The sequence below is a fragment of the Gambusia affinis genome, linkage group LG06 (genome assembly GCF_019740435.1).
Source record: "Gambusia affinis linkage group LG06, SWU_Gaff_1.0, whole genome shotgun sequence".
Taxonomy (NCBI): Eukaryota; Metazoa; Chordata; class Actinopteri; order Cyprinodontiformes; family Poeciliidae; genus Gambusia; species Gambusia affinis.
The window spans coordinates 2350100-2372971 of record NC_057873.1 but is presented as its reverse complement, the minus strand read 5'-3'; the positions used below and the strand labels follow the sequence as shown (position 1 = coordinate 2372971).

Genomic DNA, 22872 nt, shown 5'->3' with positions numbered 1-22872 from the left:
AAGGTTCTGGTGGCTGGCAGAGTGAGTACATGTAGTAACAAACACGTCTACCGTCTTGGCTAGCAGCTAAAAGCTACATTAGATATGCTAATTTTGCTAGTTCGGCGGTGAGTACTACAGTAAATATCACTGATATCGATGTTGGCATTACTCAGAAGTACGTTGTGTAGAGTACTCAAAAACTGTAATCGAGTAATATTTGTAATGTACTTATATTGTTTATAAGCTAGGAATGAAGCGAGAGTTAATTCTGAAGCGTGACTTGTTTATTGTTGTCATAACAACTGTTAGTTGCTAAAGTCACGGACGTGTGACGTCACATGATGACAGACCGCCATGATTAACATCGGATTTGTGTTTCATGTTTGTTGTACAAGATAAGTGATATTTTGAGATTTGATCGCCGTTATTTACATGTAAATGAAAACGGCAGTTTCCGTAAAACGGCACCATTTTTCTCTTTCCATTATTTTCTTCCCGTCGTGTTGAGGCAACCAGAGCGCTGCGTGTTTTCTTTCATTCCTCCGCTTCCCGCAGGCCTCTCAGGCTCTCACTTGTTCTCTCCTCCACTCCTCCATCCATCATCCCTCGCTTCCTCGCGGCTCGTCACGCGCAGCTCTTTGTTTCATGCCTGACACTGAATGACACTCAGCTGCTCTCTTCACCTCTCATCACACACACACACACACACACACACACACACACACACACACACACACACACACACACACACACACACCCAACACATTCTCACTTAATCTTCAACCATTTCATCTGTTCTCCATCTTGTGTCTATAAACAAACCATTAGATCTCACTTTGTTTTTCTTTATAGTTAAGTATTTTTCATAATTTATAGAGATAAACTGTTTTAAAAAGTCCCTAAAGCAGGTATGATCTGAGTGTATTATTTTTATATTAACTTAGTGTCAGGATCTGTTCCTGTTCTGTGTTTGTTTTGAGTTTCTGTGTCTCTGTGTTGTCCTGTCGCCCCTCAACTGTTCCCAGGTGGTTCTTGTCTTCTTGATTACTTTCTGTGTATTTAACCCACCTGTGTTCTCTGTTCCTCGTTGTGTCTGTCGTCTTGTCTGCCTGTTGTCACCAGTGTGAGCATTTGCCCTGCGCTCCTTGTGTTGTCTGGTCTTTTGGATTTTGACTTTTTCATTAAACCATCTAATTCATCTCATCCTGGGTCTGCTGCCTCTGACCCAGGATGCCTCACCACCCAAATTGGTTCCATTAGGATCAGTTGACTCTAATGAAATGTGACCGATTATTATCAAACCAACATGAATATTTATTAATAAAACTTTATTATTCTAACTTGGGATGTACCAATATCCCAAGTTACCGATATAATAAATTGGGGGCGGCCGAGGCGTTTGGGTCGGCCAAGGCGTTTGGGGGCGGCCGAGGCGTTTGGGGGCGGCCGAGGCGTTTGGGGGCGGCAGAGGCGTTTGGGGGCGGCAGAGGCGTTTGGGGGCGGCCGAGGCGTTTGGGGGTGGCCGAGGCGTCGTGTTTGTTTGTTTATTAAACTGACAGACGTTTACATGAGGTGAGACGAAGCGTGATGCAGGAAATCGCCAGAGGACAGCAGATCCTCTCTGCTCACCATAAAACCTGACAGCTGGTTGAGGCGCGACTCACTGAGGCCCAAACCAGACTTCTAGTTTTATATTTAGTTTTACTGAATATTTTAACCACACAGGAAGTGGGACATTAAACATTATTCATCATTTTCCCCCACTGGTTGTCAAGGAGAAGCTGCTTAGCAGAGATTAAACATTTTAACTTGACAGTTGAAAGGTCAAAGGTGAGTCCTATTTACAGAACAAACCTTATTGGTTCTGGACGTTTTTGACCCGATTGGCTTTGGGACTGTAGATTATTTATCCGATCCCATTTTTCATGACCTTTTATTTTAAAACTCTTAGACGTTCTGGCTGCATGAACTGCATTTGTAATGTTACACTGTAAAAAATGAACAGCAATATCTTGGTTTGTTTATCCTATTATAAGTTAAATTTCACCTGGTTATTGATACATTTATAAATGTCATAGTTTCAAACTAAACATTTAATTCATAAAATTCCTATAGCTAAATATTGAGTTGGGAGGCTAAGTATAAATAAAACTAAAATAAAAGCTGAATATTTGCTGAGTTTGTCATTTTGTTTTTCTTGTTAAGGAGATTTTGGATCTCAATGAGACGACCTGCATTAAAAAAATACAAATAATAATTTGCCAACTAAATGTTTAGCTCCAAATTAAATATTTAGTTTCTTAGCTAAATACCCAGATATTTCCAAATATTTATATAAACTGAACATATCATTTCATAAAAACATTTCATCTATAATTAGCTGCTGTGGAAATTAGTCAGCAGCAAAGTTTAAATAGCAGTCTGCAAAACCTCGCTCTTATTTTGATAGTCCACTTCCGCTTATCAGCAAGTTAATTTACATATTAGCTAAATATTTAGCTTGAACCTAATTATTTTGTTACCAAGCTAAACATTGAGCTAATGTTTAGTTTATAAATGTTTTTTGGGGAATGTCATGTTTACTTGGAACTAACTATTTGATTTGGAACTAAATCTTAATTTCTTAACCAAGTATTTAGTTTCTAAACTAAATACTTAGCTTTCAAACTAAACATTTTGTTTGGACATTTATAAATGAATAACAAGGTGAAAATGTGACTTTGAAAAATGAACATTCAGGTTTTTTTCCGTAATAAACCAAAATGTTGCTGTTATCTTCCCGCTCTGCAGCGATGCAGTCGCCGCGGCGTAAAGCTGCTCTCATGGTGATACTCGGGTCGTGATGTAACTTCAGTTTTAACGTCTTCCAGTTGAATCCAGGACTTTGTAAAAAGTGAACTTTCCCTCATGTCAGTGCAGCTGACAGTGGTTTCCCCCAGCCGGTGGCGGAGACGCTGCGCCCTGGTTTATGTCCTCGCGGCAGTTAAAGCGTCCTGCGGCGAAGCTGCTATCAGCCTCCGACACGTTCAGCTTCACCAAGATCCTCATCTGGAAACTTCACTGGGCTGCAGATGGAAAACGACACCATCAGATGGAAACCACAGGCTGAAATAAACTGATAACGGTTTATTACACGTTAAAGAAAAACATCAAACCTGACTGCTCTTTAGTTTTGACAGTTTCCTATCAGATGATTTTATTTCCCCTTTAAACACAATTATAGTTATAATTTGACAATTTGTGCAGCGATGCACAGTTTTCTGTGTTTCATAAATTAAATTACATTTTCATGTAATTCTTATCTAAAAGTTTTGCTTTATTAATGAGAGTAAAAGAGTTTAATAAACAGGTGGACAGATTATCCACAAATTGTACTCAAGTAAGAGTATCACTGCTTTAACACATTTTTACAGAAGTAAGAAATAACTCAAGAGTAAAAAAATATTTAGTGAACAGAAAACTTAAGTCCTGAGTAACTGATCATATTATCAATCATTTCATATTTCAAAATTACATAATGGACAAAATTATAAAGTTAAATGGATCTTTTGGTATTTTAAGGACCAAAACTTCAATAATCCACATAAGTAACAAAAATCAATCAGTATAAAATTTTACTCAAATAAGAGAAGAAATACTTCATAATAAAATTATACAGGTAAAAGTAAAACGTACAGAGCAGTAAAAATTATGGAAGTAAATATGTGCCATCAGAATTTGAATAAAAAATACCTCTGAAATTTGAATGTTGTATATTAGTGCTTACTTTTTCAGTATTAAAATAAATTCAGAATATATTTTTAACCTAAAAAAAAATTCAATGTCATTATTTTTGCAGTAAAAAAAAATTCGGTGTAATTTTTTTTACATGGTTGCAATTTTCAGTTATTAAAAAAATTCACATTCCTATTTCAAAGTGATCAAATTTTCAATATACATATTTTTCACAGTTTAAATTTTCAGTGTTAAAAAATTCAGCATATAAAAAATTCAACTTTTCAAAATTCGAATGCAATATTTTCGTTGTCCTCCAATTCAACTTGCTCAAATTCGCCGTCTCAAATTCAGCGTCTAAAAATTCGCTGTCTCAAATTCAGCGTCTAAAAATTCGCTGTCTCAAATTCAGCGTCTAAAAATTCGCTGTCTCAAATTCAGCGTCTAAAAATTCGCTGTAAAAATGGCCAAGGTTACTTCAGGTCACAGACATTAGCAATGGATGTCCGAGTCCAACATCCACCTAATCACGTGACACAACCGTCATATTGAAAAAAAAACAGCATCACCCAGGCTGGCGACCATGGAGGCGAACGCAAACCCAACGGTGAGTTTAATGCTTTCATATTTCTATAGTATATTTTATTTTGTGCATGAAGTTTGATACATTATCTTAAAGCCTGATTTAAAACACGGGTTGGGCCGTTGTTAATCTTACACCGTGTAGTGCCGGCATATTACATCTTGCTACCTCCTGCACCCCCAGCCCCTCCCCGCTGTCCCACGTCCAATTTCCTCCTGCACCCCCAGCCCCTCCCCGCTGTCCCACGTCCAATTTCCCCAGTTTTATTTCAAAAAGAAATACCACTTGGGTCAAGTCTAGAATCTTTAAAGAGAACTGATGGGTGGCGACATTCTGGGTTGTTTGTATGTTGTCTTAGGTGAGACTGAGACAGGCAGTCTTAGTAAAGTCGTAATTTTTCAGGAGATGCTACCGCTAATATGGATGCCTTGTGTGCTTCAAAGAGGGGCTGTGAACACTTTCCGACATTAATTATAACCACAACCCCATTCTGATCAGCTACCGTATTGTTCAGGTGACTTCATTACAACATCATCCAAAATACTGCTTCTCTTATCTGACAATTGTTGATATACAATATTAATTTACATTCTTTTTACTTTGCCGTATAAAACCTCGTTCTGTTACCTAGCAACACTATAAACAACCGCCTTTGTTTTTTCAGTTGATTTTAACTCATTTTCAAGAAAATATATGCTTGTAAGTACATCTGTTAACTTATTTTAGATTAAATATCATAATTTAATTTAGATTACTGTGACTTCTCAATGCTGACCTACTGATGTCAAAATACTTTTTTATTTTACTGACAATTTTTAAATGTTTTTTTCTTTTTTCTCTTTTCAAGGAACTTTTGCTGAATCATATTTTTGATAGACTCCGTGATCGTTTGGAGCAGGAAGAAGCAGTTTTATATCTGGGAAGAGTGTGCACAATCAAAGGTTTGTACAAATGACAAGTTTCAATATGTGATGCTTTTGAATGTCTATAGTAACATTAGCTTTGTGTGGTCTTCAATATGATGAGATTTGAAGGGCAGTTTTTAATTGTTTATTACTCCATAATTGAAGGACTGAGCGACTGTGGAGAGATCTGTGGACGGCTGTCACGTGCATCTATTATGACGTGCTACACTACCTTAAAGAAGAGGGATAGCTGGACATTTCAAATGAAGCACTCCTCTTCTGTTGCCATTACGTCTTCCTGCCATGTCTGCAGGATGATCTGGATACTTTCTGCAGTGGCTGGGACAATCACCCACTTCGAACTGAAGCAACATGACTCCTAACCTGCTCTGGGTTCTTGGTCGTACACATCATCCAATTCCTGAACCCCACGGTGCCTTGACAGAGGTTATAAAGATTATAACGGAGGCTCAGATGTATTTGCTGAACATTTTATGTTCAGATTTTTATTTAATAACAATAGCTGAATAACGGCAAACGGCTGTTTGTAACCAAGCAACCAAAATCACCAGAAGGCAATCATGTTTTAACAAGATAACTATCACATTTTAATAAGATACATATGACGTTATAACGTGATAGCGCTCAATTTTTTTTCCTGTGACAGCAATACGCTTCCGTGCCAGTTTAAAAATTCACCATTTATGAAATGTAAAGCAAAATGCTGATCATGTTACCACAGAGGTGAATTTTAGTGCTTTTATGGTAGACATGTCAGAGAACAAAAATGTTCTAAATTTGTAATTTGTTTGTTTTTTTTCTTTACTCAAAAGGAACCCATTAGGTACATTTGTACATTGTTGTATTGCTTTACATTACTTGAATTATAAGAATCAGAAAAAGTTTTGTCTTTTGTTGTTTATTTTCTAATACCTAAAGCATATATGAACTCCTCTAAGTACATTCAATAAAATTTTGCATAAAAAAACAATTTCAGTTTCATATTTAAAACTGCCTGTACAAACAGTACTGACTCAGAGAAATGAAATATCTACTCTGAACATTGTGTTATTCTAGTTCCTCTAGTTTTGAATTTGACAAAACTAGAGAAATTAAATAACAACAATGTTGTCGCTCTAATGAGTAATACATATGATCACATTTAAACATATGTATCGAACTTGTGATCTGACAAAATCAGAAAATTGAATTGATTCTACATTTCAACAAAACTGTTTTGTTTTAACAAACTGATTTACAAACAAAGAACTGCTACAGCTTAAATGTAGATTGTTTTTTATTTATTTATTTTTTTTTAACAGGTCAATCACTCAAAGCAAGCCAAAGCCAGACTGCGTAGAGCAGGGGTGTCAAAGTCAAATGGACGGAGGGCCAAATAAAAAATTTAGCTACAAGCCGAGGGCCGGACTGATCGAATGTTCATTGAGGTTTTTTTAAATGACGCATTTGGTCTAGTGCAGCGGACCGGGGGTGGGGTAGAGGATCGAACGGGGTGCAGCGTTGTGAGGATCGAACGGGGGGGGGGGGGTGCATCTCGCGGGCCGGTTCTAATATCATCCCAGGGGCCGTAGAAAATCTTCTCGCGGGCCGGATGTGGCCCGCGGGCCTTGACTCTGACATATGTGGCGTAGAGGAAATGCATGCTACAAAATCCTCACTGAAAGAGTTGTAATTCCAGTAGTGACAAGGAATTCTTAGTGTTTTGTAGCATGTGGTGTAGTTTCCACGAACAATCTCCACAGACAGACTTGCTGGCAGATTTTCCCATCCAGTCCAGAATTTCATCATGTCTCCTCTTCCTCCACTCCGTGGTCTTTCAGTTAGTAAATTAAGTAAGTGGCTTGCAGATTCAACAATAGCATCCTGACTACCCTGTAGTCACAAAATATATAAAAGACAAAGTAGCAGTTGAAAAAGGATTAGTTAAAAAGAAATTTACACTTCATGAGAATGATCACTTTTACTCAGGAAAGCTCTGTGCTGTAGGGTTCCCACCTTTCAGAAATTAAAATAAGGATCTAGCAGATGGAAAGTGTCATTCTATTTCACTAGAGAAACTAAAACTGCAGTACCATAAGTTTTAAAGAATAAAGAGACAGTATAATTTCTTCAGTTTCCCTCTTAATTTTTTTTAAAAAATTGCTAGCATTCATCCTCACTGACACTGTTCAGCCTGGCATGTGTGTCTTCCCTCTCCTGTATCTTTGCTAGGACATGGTAGAGTATCGGTTGAGGACGTTTTAAAAAGACGCAGGTTGAGAGCGGCTCACCACGACTGCTAACCCTCTTTTGCACCCTAGTGTTTCTAGGCAACCGTGACATCATCAATGGTCCAAAGCGTTCTGGGGTCCTTACTAGCTCCCGCCACATTAGCTGAGCTTAACATGTCTTGTGTTTTATTTTTGTAATTATTGTTACACTAAATGTTTATATGCATGTGATAGGCGTTACTGTCGGACATACAGAAATACCGAACAAATCGTGTCTCGTTACGGGGCGATTCCGTATTTTACGAAAGGGATGGCAATCCTACTGTGCTCTTCTCTCATTAAAATTATAGAAACTATATAAAACACAAATAAATCTACAATTTGTAAGATTAACAACGGCCCAAACCCGTGTTTTAAATCAGGCTTTAAGATAATGTATCAAACTTCATGCACAAAATAAAATATACTATAGAAATATGAAAGCATTAAACTCACCGTTGGGTTTGCGTTCGCCTCCATGGTCGCCAGCCTGGGTGATGCTGGTATTTCTTCAATATGACGGTTGTGTCACGTGATTAGGTGGATGTTGGAATCGGACATCCATTGCTAATGTCTGTGACCTGAAGTAACCTTGGCCATTTTTACAGCGAATTTTTAGACGCTGAATTTGAGACGGCGAATTTGAGCAAGTTGAATTGGAGGACAACGAAAATATTGCATTTGAATTTTGAAAAGTTGAATTTTTTATATACTGAATTTTTTAACACTGAAAATTTAAACTGTGAAAAATATGTATATTGAAAATTTGATCACTTTGAAATAGGAATGTGAATTTTTTTAATAACTGAAAATTGCAACCATGTAAAAAAAATTACACCGAAATTTTTTTTACTGCAAAAATAATGACATTGAATTTTTTTTTAGGTTAAAAATATATTCTGAATTTATTTTAATACTGAAAAAGTAAGCACTAATATACAACATTCAAATTTCAGAGGTATTTTTTATTCAAATTCTGATGGCACATATTTACTTCCATAAAAAATACTCCTAATTTTTATTTTTTTTCCCAAAAAGTAAAGAAAATGCATTTAGGTAAATGTAGTTGCTACCCAACTCAGGCGTGTCAGAAATAAAATCTCATCTTTATTTCATGTAATTCTTGTCTACATGTTTACTTTTGTTAATAAGAATAAAAGAGCAAAATTTAAACTTTTTAAAATTCAGAATATCAAATCCTTCTGAACATTTCCAAGTAATGTCAAACATGATGATCCAAACTCGTCCCTGAGGAACGTAAAATCATGTCAGTCAGCACATCATTTTCCACTTAATTAACTTCCTTTTAGATTTGCATAAATGTGTTTCATTGCAGCGCCTCCATTAGTCTGCAGAGTAACTGCTGGGTTCTCACCGGGTCACCGGCGGCTCCGCTAACTGAGCTGACCCGGTTCAAAACAAACGGAGCCGGGAGAGAAAAGCTCGGTGGAGCAGAGATGTTTAACGAGAGAGAAACAAAGGAGGAGAAACCGGGAGGACCGAGTTACTGAAAGAGCTGATCCGACTCATCCGGCCCGTTATCACCCCGGTGCCGAAGCCTGGCCGGGTCCAAAACGGTTTTCTTTACATTAAGGCTGGGAAATTCATCCATCCATCCATTTTCTAATCACCCCCAGGGTTGCTGGTTTCTCTCCAGCTACGTTCTGGGTGAGAGGCGGGGTCACGGGGTCACCCTGGACAGGTCGCCAGTCTGTCGCAGGGCAACACAGAGACACACAACCATTCACACACACACACACACACACACACACTCACTCACACACACTCACACCTAGGGAGAATTTAGAGAGACCAATTAACCTGACAGTCATGTTTTTGGACTGTGGGAGGAAGCTGGAGAACCCGGAGAGAACCCACCATGCACAGGGAGAACATGCAAACTCCATGCAGAAAGACCCCGGGCCGGGAATCGAACCCAGGACCTTCTTGCTGCAAGGCAACAGCTCTACCAACTGCACCACTGTGCAGCCCGGGAAATTAATACATTAATTCCAATTATCCAATTAGATTTAATCAAGTTATGAAGTTTAACAAAAAAAATTAACCTGAGCGTATTTAGCTTGTAACTAAATGGTTCAAACTATTAAGCTAATATACAAATTAGCCAAATTAGCCAAGCTTTTATTTTTATTGTCAATTCAACTTATCAGCAAGACAATTTGCACATTAGCTAAAATTGATCCTAAACCAAATATTGTGTTGCTATTAACCACATTTTTGAAAAATCACCAAATTTCAAAAACAGTAAAATAAGAATTTAGAAAAAAAAATCCTCCAGTCGATGGTTTGTAAACATAAAAGTTAAATGCATTTAAACGATCCATGGAAGTCGATTAAACAGCAAAAAGGTTTTTTGAATTGAAAACATGGTTTAGTCTGTTGATTATATAGTTTTTGGTTAAAATGTTTGATTAATTGCTTTCCCTGCAATTAACTCTGAAGAGTTTAATCAAGTTCAACCAACAGTTTAAATGTATTTACCGTTAACATTTAGAAACCATTGACTCTAGGATCTTTTATTGTTCTGTTTTAGACATTTCTGGACTCTGTGCTCGCCGATTTTCTCTAAATGTTGCTAATGCTAACAGGTCAGTAGCAAATGAAAGCCTTAAACTGTCCACTGTCCTCTGAAGCCTCCAGCTCAATAAAAATGGAAGCTCATTTCTTATCTTGAAGCGTAACTTTTCCTGTTTACTCTGGAAACAGTTTCTTGTCCTGTTTCTTTAAAATTTGAAGCCCAGTTTGCTGCTTCTGTTGCTGCCAACGTCCCTCCTGTTCAGAAACAGCCGGAGTGTGCAGGTTTCCACCAAGACATCAATAATTTACAACCAGAAGGTTCAAACATTCCCCTCTCTCTCTCTCTGTGTCATTCATGGATCAAAGAGCTTTATTCCCTCTTCCTCTCATCCAACAATAAAACGATTTGGTTTGCTCAAACATTTGAGCTTAATTTGTCGAGATTTGCTGCGATGCAGAACAACATTTGGAGCCCATACAGATTATGCATATCAGAATAAATGTACACTGCAAAAACACAAAATCTTGCCAAGTATTTTTTTAATAATTTCTAGTGCAAATATTTTAATACACTTGAGGTAAGATAAAAGTAACTTAGAAGTAACTTTTCAACAGATATAGGATTTTGTTTTAAGTCAATAATTCCTTAACATTGACTTAATATTAAATCAGTAATATTATTCTATTTATAATATGGGATAAATGTCTTGTCATAAGTGAAATAATCTGCCAGGATTATATAATAAAACTAAATTATTGACTAAAATCAAGCTCCTTCCTGAAAAGGCTTTGTGTTTTTACAGTGTAAGATGTGCCTGTTCTGAACCGATGATTTGATGTAATTCTTCCAGTCGACCCAAATTCCTCTGAGATGTTCCTGAAGGCGGGCGGCTCTGTGAGAACAGATGAGCTTGCAGCATCGTTTGCTCTCCATGTTTGTTTCTGCTGCTCAGGTTTTGCTCTGGAAGCCGACAGAGAATCTGCAGCTCACAGATCGAGTCGAGCCGCTAATCCCATCATTAACCTGATTTGCTCTAATGACGCTTCGCCCCTCTGGTATTCTCCAGAACGCTGAAGACCTCTGGCTCCCGCTGAAGCGTCTCATTAGATGAATAATGGCTCCGTCTGTGTCTCTGTGAGTCGTACTTTCCCACTGAGTCCTCAGCAGATAATTTGCTGCTCTGAACCTCCTGGTTGGTTGTTTTTACACCTGAAGAGCCGAGTAAAGATGTTTTTAAGAGTTAAATTAATTCTGGCTCCACTGCACAGAAATGTCATAAAGTCATTTTAAAATTAACTCAAACATTTTATTCTATCTGCGTTTAGTTTATGGCAAGCCCTGTTAACATAAAATCTGTTTCATTTGACTATCCAAAAATGTTTACATTTCTGAACTTCAAAAGTTGAAAATTTGCAAGAAAAGTGTAAAAAATGTTCTGATTAATATCAGAAATGTTCTAGAATAAAGTTGGCGATTTCTGAGTTTGAAAAGTCAAAAGAATTGCCAACAAACCCCCAGAAAATTTTTAATCAGAATTTTTCTAGGACAAACTTGAACATTTTTGAGTTTGAAAAGTTTGAAATTTTTAGAGAAAAATATGGCATTTAATATTGTACGATGTTATTTTAGTTATTAAATAGAAAAAAAACTCAGACATTTTTAGTGTCAGAAATTTTCTAGAAAAAAATGGGAAATTTCTGAGTTTGAAAAGTAAAAAATCTGAAATTTTGAGATTAGTGGGATTTTTCAGAAAAAAATTGGAGTTTCAAAAGTTTCTTTTTGTTTTTTCTAGAGATTTTTTTTTAGATGAATTTCTCAGTTATTTTAGGCCAATTTTCAGTGAAAATTGAGAACATGGACAACAACTCAAGAGGAAATCGTGGCTAAAAGAGGAATCACCATATCATCATTTTGTTTAAAATCAAAATCAAAACGATATCTGTTGATATCGATGCTTCATCGTGATACGGTTCCAGTCGTATCGCCCAGGCCTGATCATGAGTGAAGTGTGTTAAATATTCACACACTTTGCTGATCTAAACTCTTTTGCTGCTGAGTTTACTTCTGTTCTTTTGGCTCTCGCTGGTTTTCACTCTGCAGAGATTCGGACCGATTCTCCGGTTCCGCAGAAAAATTTGCTGCTGAGAGGATCCATCGCCTCATTGTGCCGGCCTCACACTCAGATATTTATTTAGCACAATGAAAACCAGTTGAACAGGCAGACTGAGATGCAGCTGGAGGAGGAGGTGAACTTTGACCCCACGGTGTGTCCAGAGGAGATAGGGCGACATTACGGGCTCGGCGGTAAAAACCCGGATGGTGTTTGCTCTCTGCTGCTCAGGTTGATTCGCTCCTGCAGCTCTGACTGATCGGCTTAAAACAACTTTAATGAGAAGCCGAATTAAAACCACATCATCCTCTGAAATCTGCAGCCACGTTTTAATCGCAGCCTTTAAGGTTGCTGCTTATTGGATCATTTGTCTGCTGCTCAGATGAACTGAAAACACAAAATCTGACCAAGTTTTTCTGTCCAGTTTTTAGTGCAAATATTTTAGTACACTTGAAATAAAACAAAAGTAACTTTTCATTAACACTCAGGGGCTTGTTTAAGTCAATAATTCCTCAATGTGATTAAAATCATTTGTTACTCTGGCAGATTATTTCACTCATAACAAGATAATCTTCCCATGTTATACGTAAATGTATCTGCCAATAGAACATTTTTATCAGTATTAATGGATTATTTACTTAAAACAAGCTCTTGTATGTTGATGAAAAGTTTCTTGTAAGTTAGTTTTGTCTTTTTTGAAGTGTACTAAGATATTTACTCTAAAAATACTTGGTAAGATTCTGTTTTTGCAGTGTAAATGTTTCTGCCCTTTTACTGTGATGCCATTTAAATATTGATGCATTTTAATGACCATCTGATTAGTTTGTTCCTGATTTGCTCTGAGTTTTGTTTTTGCTTGTGCCACCTGTTTCCTCTCATTAATCACGGCTTCTGGCAGCGATCCGAGTCTTTAAACCACAGATTTACTGCAATCAGACCAGAAGGCTTTTGCTTTAATCCAGACCTATTAAGCACATTTTTACACATTTTTGTTCTTCCATTTTGGTTTCTAAAGCTTCTAGAAACACCCGGACAATTTTTGGAAATAAGTTAATATAAAAACATCTTTGAGTAAAATTCATCAAGAAGAAACTCTAATGGCTCCTCACATGTTGGTGAAACAATGAATTAACAAAATGATTTGATGTTGGACTGAAAATGAGATTTACAAGTCAAACTACATGGAAGGACGATGTCAGGGTAGCTTATAACTTCAGCAGATTTAGCTCATTATGTGAAATGAATTGCTTTCAGAAGCAGCTGTGATCAAACTCCTGCAGGTGTTTCTCATTAGCTGCTGTGATAAATCAGGAGAGCAGCAGGCAACTTGTTGCTCCACCATGTTGCCTCCACCATGTTGCGTCCACTTCCTACTCACCAGCAGCGACCAGTCAGAGCCCTGATCACGACTCCGTTACTGTTTCCCATCAAACATGTAGCTTTAATGAGCTTATCAGTTTAATGTTGGCGTTAAACGGCTTTTAATTGGTTATTAAACACAAACTAATACAAACAACAAGCAGCGATAAAAGACGAGAGCATCTGGAATCATTAAGAAGACCTTTTCACGTGTGCAGATGACGTTATCTCTGTGTTCATAACGTCATAAACATGGAGACAACAGTGAACTGTTGGGATTTTATGTCCAACAACAAAAATTAAAGCAGTTTTTTGACCAGGCATGAAAATCCAGGAAGTAGAGTCACGTAATCAGAAAATGTCGGTTCTAATGAGGTCAAACAGAAATAAAAAACACACACTGCAAGAACACTGATTTTTGTCAAGTTTCTACCTCAAACATGCTAATAAACCCAAATTAAAGCAAAACAAACTTAAGTAACTTTTCAGCAAGAGACAGGAGCTGGTCAATAATTCATTAATATTGATTTTAGTAATGCACCAGTTCCACTGGCAGATTATTATTATTTTTGCTCATAATTTAAAAACAGTAAAACTTCTGGAAGTTTGTTGATGATGTGGGTTTCCCTCCCAGTCCTGGTCAGGTGGAAAACACCGGAAGGACCAACATCATGTCCGAATGCACATCCACAATCAGTCCTGACCTCATATTAGACGTTGTACCAATCAAATAGATTATTATGACCACTTAAATTACTATTCATTTTCAATAGACCTTCCTAAAGAGCTGAAATAAAAAGTTGTTTATCTTTTTTCCAAACTAGGCCGGTATGTTAATCAGCTGTGGGTTTGGCTTATAAATAATAATCTCAAATGTCTCAGATCAACTGAGCAAACAAGCCGAATTCAAACTCAAGGTTTACCATTTTAAAAGCTCTGAAGCTGCTGTTTAAAACATGAGGGCTTTATGAACAAAGTCAAGCTGGCGGATCTGAGCTACTTCCCACTGTCATACCATTTTTTAAACTTTTTCTGACCTGTGAAATGTGACCACATGTGGCAACTTCACTACCATCCAGTAATATGTCAATAATCTCTGTTATACCTCTCACATACATTATTATGAACACTCCAATTCATTTTTAACACAACTGTCAAAAGAGCTGACATAAAAAATAATTTGTATTTTTTTGACAGTCAAAAAAATACAAAGTGTTAAAATTCCTGCTAACATTTTCTTCAGGATGATCAGCAGACTGACGCTTTGATTTAATCAACAGGATCTATAAAGTTCAGACGGCAAAGCAGAAACATCTGCATTCTGGGCTTAATGGTAACTACCTGGAGGTTCTGTTGGACCAGAACCGCTGGAGGTTCTGTTGGACTTTGTGATGTTGGACAGGAAGGAAGCGTCTCGTTATCTGGGAAGATTTTAATTTCTTAATTTGTTTTAATTTAGAAGCTGTTGATCACAGGAGTTTATTTGTGTAAATGGGATTAAATTGGAGACAAATGAACATTACATTTTTATCCATTGCTGCCATAAAAGGTTTATCTCATCAAATATTTCTCTCCCACACAGTAGAGTAAAAATTTGATTTTGTTAAAAAAATAAATAAATACATTTTATTGATCATGACTTATTTATAAAATCAATAAATCATAAATACTTTTCTTCTTCTTCTCAGTCTTTCTTCTGGACTCAAACATTTCACGACGTTTTGCCATTTCCTTTCTCGTTTAAGCAATAACATATTTTGTGAGATATAAAATTTTAGACATCATTAAAACAAGACGTTTCTCATTTTATCGAGATATAAAACTTTCTGCTCCTGTTTTTTATTGTCTACCTCTGGCAGCTAAACGCTTTCATACATGATTGTGGAAAGATTTGGCATTTTATGACTCTGTTGTTCATTTTAGTTTAATATATCCTCATTTGTATCGCACAGTAATTCAGAAAAAACTGATTAAATGTAGTTTCAGCAGAAGTTAAAGAGCCTCACGTTGGTCTTTAAGAGTTTTTAGTGTGTTTTACAGATTCCTGAACTAATCCGACCTCTGAGCATCAGAACCATTCAGAGCGTTTCCTTTCATCTGAGTGTTGTTTGATTTTTTTGTTTTTTTAATCCTCGAAGCTGTTTGCACTCAATCTCTGCAGTCAGAGTCGAAACAGAGGAAGAAAACAAACTGCCTGGTGGTTGTTTTCCTGCAGTTTTCTCTGAATGCGTTGCTGGTTCACAGCGCTGGCCGGGAAAGTCTCTGTCACAATGGAAACCGCTGCTGCGTCACCCGCGGTGCTGTTGCTGCGGCGACACGCAGATCTGTGGCGCTGTTTTCCACAGAGACCCGCATCAGTAGCAGACCTAAAACTAGAATGATGCTCCTGGCTGTCAGCGGAGCAGCCGCTCTGTCTTTATGATCGTATTTAGAGTCTGTCTGTCAGCTGCTGGTAATCAAAAAGCCGTAATTACCTGCAGCCTGTCACCTGATGCAAGGCGTGAAAGCCACATTTTGACTGCATTATAGCCTAATTATGCAGATTCCGCTACATAAACAAGATAAAATCTACATAAATTCAGGATTTTTTTTTTATTATGTACTAAACTAAAATTGAAAACAAAAGTTTATAGAGACAATTACCCTCAAAATGTTTACATAACTGCTCCTATTTTTTTCAAGGTAAATCATTTTAAATGTGATTTCTTTTTTTTACAGTTAAACTGAAAAGCAAGCAAAACAACAATAAGTGAGTTAAAAGCAGTGGAGAGCGCTGCCAACTAACACTTTAGCTGCCCAGCAGAATAAACATGTTGCTAACGCTAAAGTAGCTAACTACACCAATACAGCAGCTAGCAGACGCTAATGCTAAGTCACTAGCTTCAATTAAAATGATATAGATACAACCGTGAAGCACCAATTTAACTTTAGTATTATTATTTACATGTTCTTACATATTATATTTATTATTAAGTTCATTTCTTGTTCTCTCCTGTCCGTTTTACTTTGTTCCTGTATGTTTCTTGTTTTAAATAAAGTTATGGGCTCTTTACCGTACTGCGCTGACGTCACATCCGCATGAGCAAAATTCGGTTTTCTTGTTTCCGCTGTGAGTTACCATGACAGCAAGAAAAGATAAAGTCATATTTTAGACGTAAATAAAGCAATATCATGAACATTGTTGTCTTCCTAATATAATGGGCTTTTAAGTTTTCATGGATTTCCAAACGATCCTGAATTAAGAAGATGGTGGTTTGTAAATATTCGTCGCTACCAGTTAAAGCTAACGCCTCCAAGCCTTCACTTCACTCCGGATCAGCTTCTTCAGCCTAAAACTACCGGGGGGAGACAGATGGTAAATAAAGGAGCCTCTCTGTGTTATTTCCATGGAATCACTTCTGTATTCATCCTGAAAGATCGAGTTTATGGGAACGACCAGCAGACCAGAGCCAGACAGCTGAACAACTGACCCGCCTGTACACACTGCTGAACACACCGTCCTGTTAGAGCTCTTCACAAGAAGCATGCAAAAGTAATAAAACAAAATAACACGGAGACCTTAAAGAACACAGTAGCACAACTTTGAACCTGAACAGTCAACTGAACTCAGACTCTGACATCAGAGCTGCTCTACCATTAAATTATGGGGCCTGTTGTGAACCGTAACCCTTTACCTTGTTGACACTAACAACAACAACACACATAATATACTTGTGTTACCTCAGTAAGTCCAGAACAGGCTGGCGTCTGTTTCGGAGTGCTGTAGTCGGTGTGTAATATTTGCTCTCGGGTTATATTTGAATTCAGTCACGGCAGAGCAATTGAATTCCACCTCCAAAGGGTTTTATTAAATCTGGTTTAAACAGTTGTGAGCTCACATTTCAGCCCATTCCGGTGCGTCTGCTCAGGCTGCTGAGGAAGGATCTCGTGTTTTGTTTGTGCCAAAGCTGATTTGTTTGAAACATGCAGTCACTCATGCATGTTCTGTCTTTTTCCATTCCCATCATGTCCTCCTCTCTCTTTAAAGCGGCAGCTTACATCACGGCTACGCTGCCCTGCACAGGTGCATTCAAGTCAATTTAATTAATAGAGCCGTGTAATCGTAGCTGACCCTGCAGTTCCCTGAGGATGTGGGAAATAACAGATCTCTGCTGTTACTCATGTACACCACTAATACAAACCACCTACAAATGAATCAGGACTTTTCTTCAGTTCATTGCAGAGATTTTGTGTGGACTTTGACTAGGCCACTGCGTTGTCTTGATTTCTGTCTCTTTCAGGCATTCTGGTGTAGATGTGTTGATCATTGTTCTGGTCTCGGCCCAGTTTGGAGCTTCATGTAGTTCACATTAGGGAGGTCCACCATGTTTATGTTAAAACATTTTTGAAAATCTGACCTGATTATGATGTTTTATTGGAAGACATTGTTGACAGTACTTAAACTATGGAGTCCTAAAAACAGAAAAACACAAAAAAATAAAATTAAGATAAATTCTTTGCACTTCAATCAGCCAGTGAATGTTAAACCAAGCTTTGTAATGCAGGTCACAGTTCAAAATAAAATAAATGCAAAGAAATAGACAGTATTGAGTGTTAATATGCTTAATTTTCCAGGGCGTCTGTCTTAAAGGTTTTCTGTTCATCCTGAGTGAAGTCAGCCCGACTCTTTTCTCAAATTAAACCAAATCGGTGTCAAACTTTTGTGCAGCAACAGTTTTTGTTTGTGTTGTTATAATACTTTAAATGTTTTAAAAGAATGTTTCCAGAGGAGATCAAAGATCAAAGCTGGTAGTAACTACTTACATTCACTCAGTTACATTTAAACGAGTAACTTTTTTTGAAAAAATATACTTTCCTGAATATTTTTACTACGCTGTACTTTTTACTTGTGTAATTTTATTATGAAGTATTTCTTCTCATGTTTGAATAAAATTTCTGGATTTTCTACTCACTGAATGAAAAACAAAAATGTTTCAACCAAAAACAAATTCACTCGGGTCTTTACATTTCTTGAACCCTTCCCAGATTGTTGAGCAGCAACAGTTGCTTTTCCTGTTGTCATGGTTACAACAACAGTTAACTGCGCAGCTTTAACCAGCAGTTTATGTGAATCAAAATGTTCAAACCCAATAAAGAGGAAATAATCTTGTTCTCACGCTCAGAATGAAGCCAGGATGCGTTTTCTTTAGAGGACCAGGAATAAAAGATTTTACTGATCTAATAAAAGTTCACACGCAGGAGAAATGAGCTGAATGCTGCGGCAGCGTGGGCGTGTTCTCAGTGCTGCGACCTGTGAGCGATGGGGTGAGCGCTACCTGGAGTTACAACATCCTGATGAACACGGCGCCAGCTGGGACGCCACCTGGAGAACAGAAACCTGACGGCCAACACAACCCGCTCCGTCCAGCGGAGACGCGAAGCGAACGCTGCCAGACTGGCGATCTCACCTCGTTTCTCATGTTTACATAAATCTGCAGCGCAGAGCCAGTCATCCTGCAACATCTACATCAACTCAGGGTCAATAATAGCTAATAATGTCATAATTTTACTCATTTTGAATGTGATAAAGATTTACAGCCAGAAATTTAATACCACTGTGGAAATTAAACAATAAGTTTGAACAACGTTCATTTATTTTAACGTCATAAAACAACAATAACTGGCTACTAAATACAGTTTTGATGCAAACGACTGCATTTCATAACACAATAATGCAATTTTTTTTATCTTTATCACAATCTAACATTCACCAGGGTGATTGACAGCGCTAAGACCCGCCTCCTTGCTCTGACTGTTTCCTAAACAGGAAGTGTTTTTCTGCAGTTGGCAGTAGGACCACAGGACTTTGTTTTCCACAAATTCTCTATTTTATAGTAAACTGTCAAACATGGTGGCAATTTTAACAAATATGCAGAAAAATGTTTTTACAGAAGTTACCTACTAACTAGACATAAAATATGTTTCCATGTTGCTGATGAAATAATCTGCCAGTGGAACCGGAAAGTTTTCATCAATATTCAGGAATTACTGACCTAAAACAAGTTAATACAAAAATTACTAATATGTACCAACATATTTTCACTAGAAACTGAACTAAAATTACTTGGTGATATTTTGAGTTTTTGCAGTGTTCACTTTTAATTCATCATACTGAATTTAAATTATTTCTAAAGAATTGTAAATGCCACCAGAGAAATGAAGGTAATATTGATTATCTATCGAAGCAAAGCTAAAAATAATGACAGTAAATTGTTTGCGCTCCAGATTATTTTTATTTTTAAATGTAAATGTGAAGGAAACCATAAGAAAAGAAGATGGACACGTTTCTTTCTGCTGGGTGTTGAAATTGATAGAAAATTAAGATATTTTCCAACAATAAAGTTTTATAGTGTAATTTTATCCAGTAAAATGTATTTATTACATGGAAACAAGCAGCTCAAACTTAAATTCAGTTTTAAAACATTAGTTGATTCTTTATCATTTTAACTTTGAACCATTTTGGAAGATTCAAACGGCCCCTGGGGGCCCCAGACCTGGAGTTCTGAAATCCAGTCTTTTTGTTTTTCTTTTTGTTTTTTCTTTTTGGTTTTTGAGACGCTGAGGTCCAGAAAATGTCGGTCGCCTCTTCACGCAGCGTTTCCATGGCGCTCCTCCGCTTTTCGCTGCAGGTTGCATGTAAATCTTGTCGGCTGTGTTTTCTCTGACTCTCCGGTTCCTCGTCTTTGTTTGCACAAAGATTTATTGCAGCCGTTTGTTCCTTTTAGCTGGACCCCGTCTCTGGCTGTCCGTCACGGTTCCTCCGCCGGGCCGCGACTGTTATTCATCCAACGAACCTCAGCCTCTGCTTCCATGCTTTATACCGCCTTTAACTCTCACTTCTGTCATTGAAACAACATATTCAGCACCACCAAACCTTGAAGTCTGTATATTTTTAAAATTAATTATTAAATAAAAACAACAAAAACAAAAAAAGGTCCCCAGAATCTAATCCGGGGCATTTTTAAATTTATTTTTCCGTTTTCTTGCATCATTCTGCCGTTGCTGTGCAGCTTTTAGTGACACTTAAAGAGACTTTTTACCAACTATCTGACAGCAGGATGGGATTCATTTCACTGATTTCAGGAGAGCAGAACCTAAATTAAAGAGTCCAAATATTTTGTTTTAAATTTAGCCAGAAAGATGAACATTATTCTCATTTTTCTCTTTTCTTGATCATTGAGATGCTCCAAAAGCAGGTCAGAATAAAAATACAGCACAAAATCATAATGTGTGTTTTTGGTCTAGTTTCCAGTTAAACTATGAAATAACAAAAAAACCCTGCAAGTAATTTTTCAGAAAAATGTAGGTGTTTGTTTTAAGTCAGTAATTTTTTTAAATGAATTAAATATTAATATTATTTCACTTAAAACATAGGAGAAAATGTGACCTTATTAGTGAAATAATCTGCAGTGTAACTTTTTCCTCAGTTGTGACTTCCTGAGGGGTGAAACAGGAGGAGCTTCTTAAAGAGACGGAAACCCAATTTCAAGACGTTAATTTACGAGTTTTAAGTTATGTTTGATATATACAGCATTTTTATAACAACTGAAAGTAACATAGTTTCTGCAATAATATGAAAATATAACACTGCCCCTTTAAATATTAATTGTAGACTTTGTGGCTTTTATCAAAGACTAAAGAGAAATCCTCCAAATGCTAAAGTCTCCATCTTTCTTTACATTTTGTAAGTTGCACTCGGTTTGTAAGTTGCACTCGGTGTTTTCTTCAGAGGTTTTCTTGTTGTTTCCTTCAGACATTTTAACGTTCATAAAGAAATCTGGGAGTGAATTCATTCCAGCCCAGTTCAGTCAGTTTGTCTAGAAAGTCTGGTTTGTTTGGGGAACCAAACGAATTCTGAATGTGAACTCCAGTCAATGAACCACTCCAAAAACAGGAAGTGAACTACAGCACAGGGCATTCTGGGTAATAACAACCCAAACAAACATGTTAGCCTAGCGCTAACGGGAGAAATGGCTTGTGGTTTTTTATAAGACAAAAGAGAAATCCTGCTCCCCTAAAATCTGATGCCCACATTTTAGTTTCCATTTGGTGAAGAAGAAAGTTGCGCTGAGTGTGGTTTCCTTCAGTGGTTTTTGGTGCAGCGCCCCCACAGGCCAGGAGGGGAACATGTTGGTTTGACTCAGCAGATGATGAAGTTTTTGTCCCAAATCGAACAGAGAATGTTTAACAAATATTGAAATATTATCAATCTGCTACAAGGACCTTTAAACATGTTCAGATAAAGTCAGGAGGTAAACATGATGCAGACAACTGGAACAGAACCTGATGGGGAAGCTGTCCAAATACATCCAGACCCGTGTAAAGGAAGAAACAAATTGTTTTCTGTTTTGTTTTCGGGTTTACATGAAAATCTGATCCTCGCAGCCAAACTCCACATCTCCTCTCCTCACACAGGGACACGTTTCCACAGGACAAACAGCACCGCTCGGCTGTAACAAGAGAAGAAGAAATGAGCAATAACATATCCCAAACACACACACTCACACACACACAGAAAGAGGAAGTGAATAACAGGAGACCTGCCCGACGCCTGAGATGTGGGTTCACACCAGAGCTGGATCCACATTTTACTCACATCGATTTTTTATTCTGCTTCTCCAGAAACAAACAAATAACAACAACAACATTCAGTGGAACCCAGAAACTGGAGCCGAGCAGGTGAATCCATCCAGGATGGAGGAGATTTCTCTCTCCACAGGCAGCAAATAAATAACCGCAGGAAAACATGCAATTAATGACTTTAATTACAGCGAGTCGGTTCCGTCTGTTTCCTGTCCAACCCTCAGCGCTCCAGTCGAACCGCAGAACTTTTTACACTTAGCATGAAAATATATGCAGCTTTTTTTACTTCATCACATCTGAAACACAGAAACGGGTTTGAAGTGAGGGTTGTTACTGACTCTGCAGATCACACACATGCTGGACATGAACTGTTTCGACTTTTACCTCCAGGGCGGCGCTACAGAGACGGACTGTCTGAGTTACTGTTACAGTTACTCTACTGGGAAACTACATTACTGTATTTGTACCACAACCAGAAACACAACCTGACTTTTAAAATGCAGATAATATGGCTGGAAAATCACAACATAAGTATTTCATATCAGTCTATTGATAATTATTGATTATTTTTTTAGTTTTAAATGTCTGACATACTGACCCTTTATTTAAAACAAATGCTGCTCTGACTTTCTGCGCTGGTCTTTCAGCAAATGGCCTTTTCTGAAGCCTTTTGCTTTACTGTGAATGGTTGTAATTATGTTCATTTGAATTGAATTCAGTTAAAAGTGCTCAGAGTAAAATAATCTGAAATACAGAGTAATAAACGAAACATTTTATTCCACAAAGTT

At 37.4% G+C, this 22872-nt stretch overlaps 1 protein-coding gene and 1 long non-coding RNA gene across 4 annotated transcripts in view; one reads left to right on the top strand and one right to left on the bottom strand.

Moving 5' to 3' along the window:
• slc8a2b (solute carrier family 8 member 2b) overlaps positions 1-22872 on the top strand; it is a 97705-nt gene that overhangs the window by 20259 nt on the left and 54574 nt on the right. The window lies entirely within an intron of this gene.
• LOC122832856 lies at positions 17327-18499 on the bottom strand. Its single transcript, XR_006370881.1, has 3 exons — positions 18415-18499; positions 17651-17914; positions 17327-17517 (listed from the first exon to the last, which is right to left on the bottom strand). It is a non-coding gene; the product is annotated as an uncharacterized LOC122832856 (long non-coding RNA).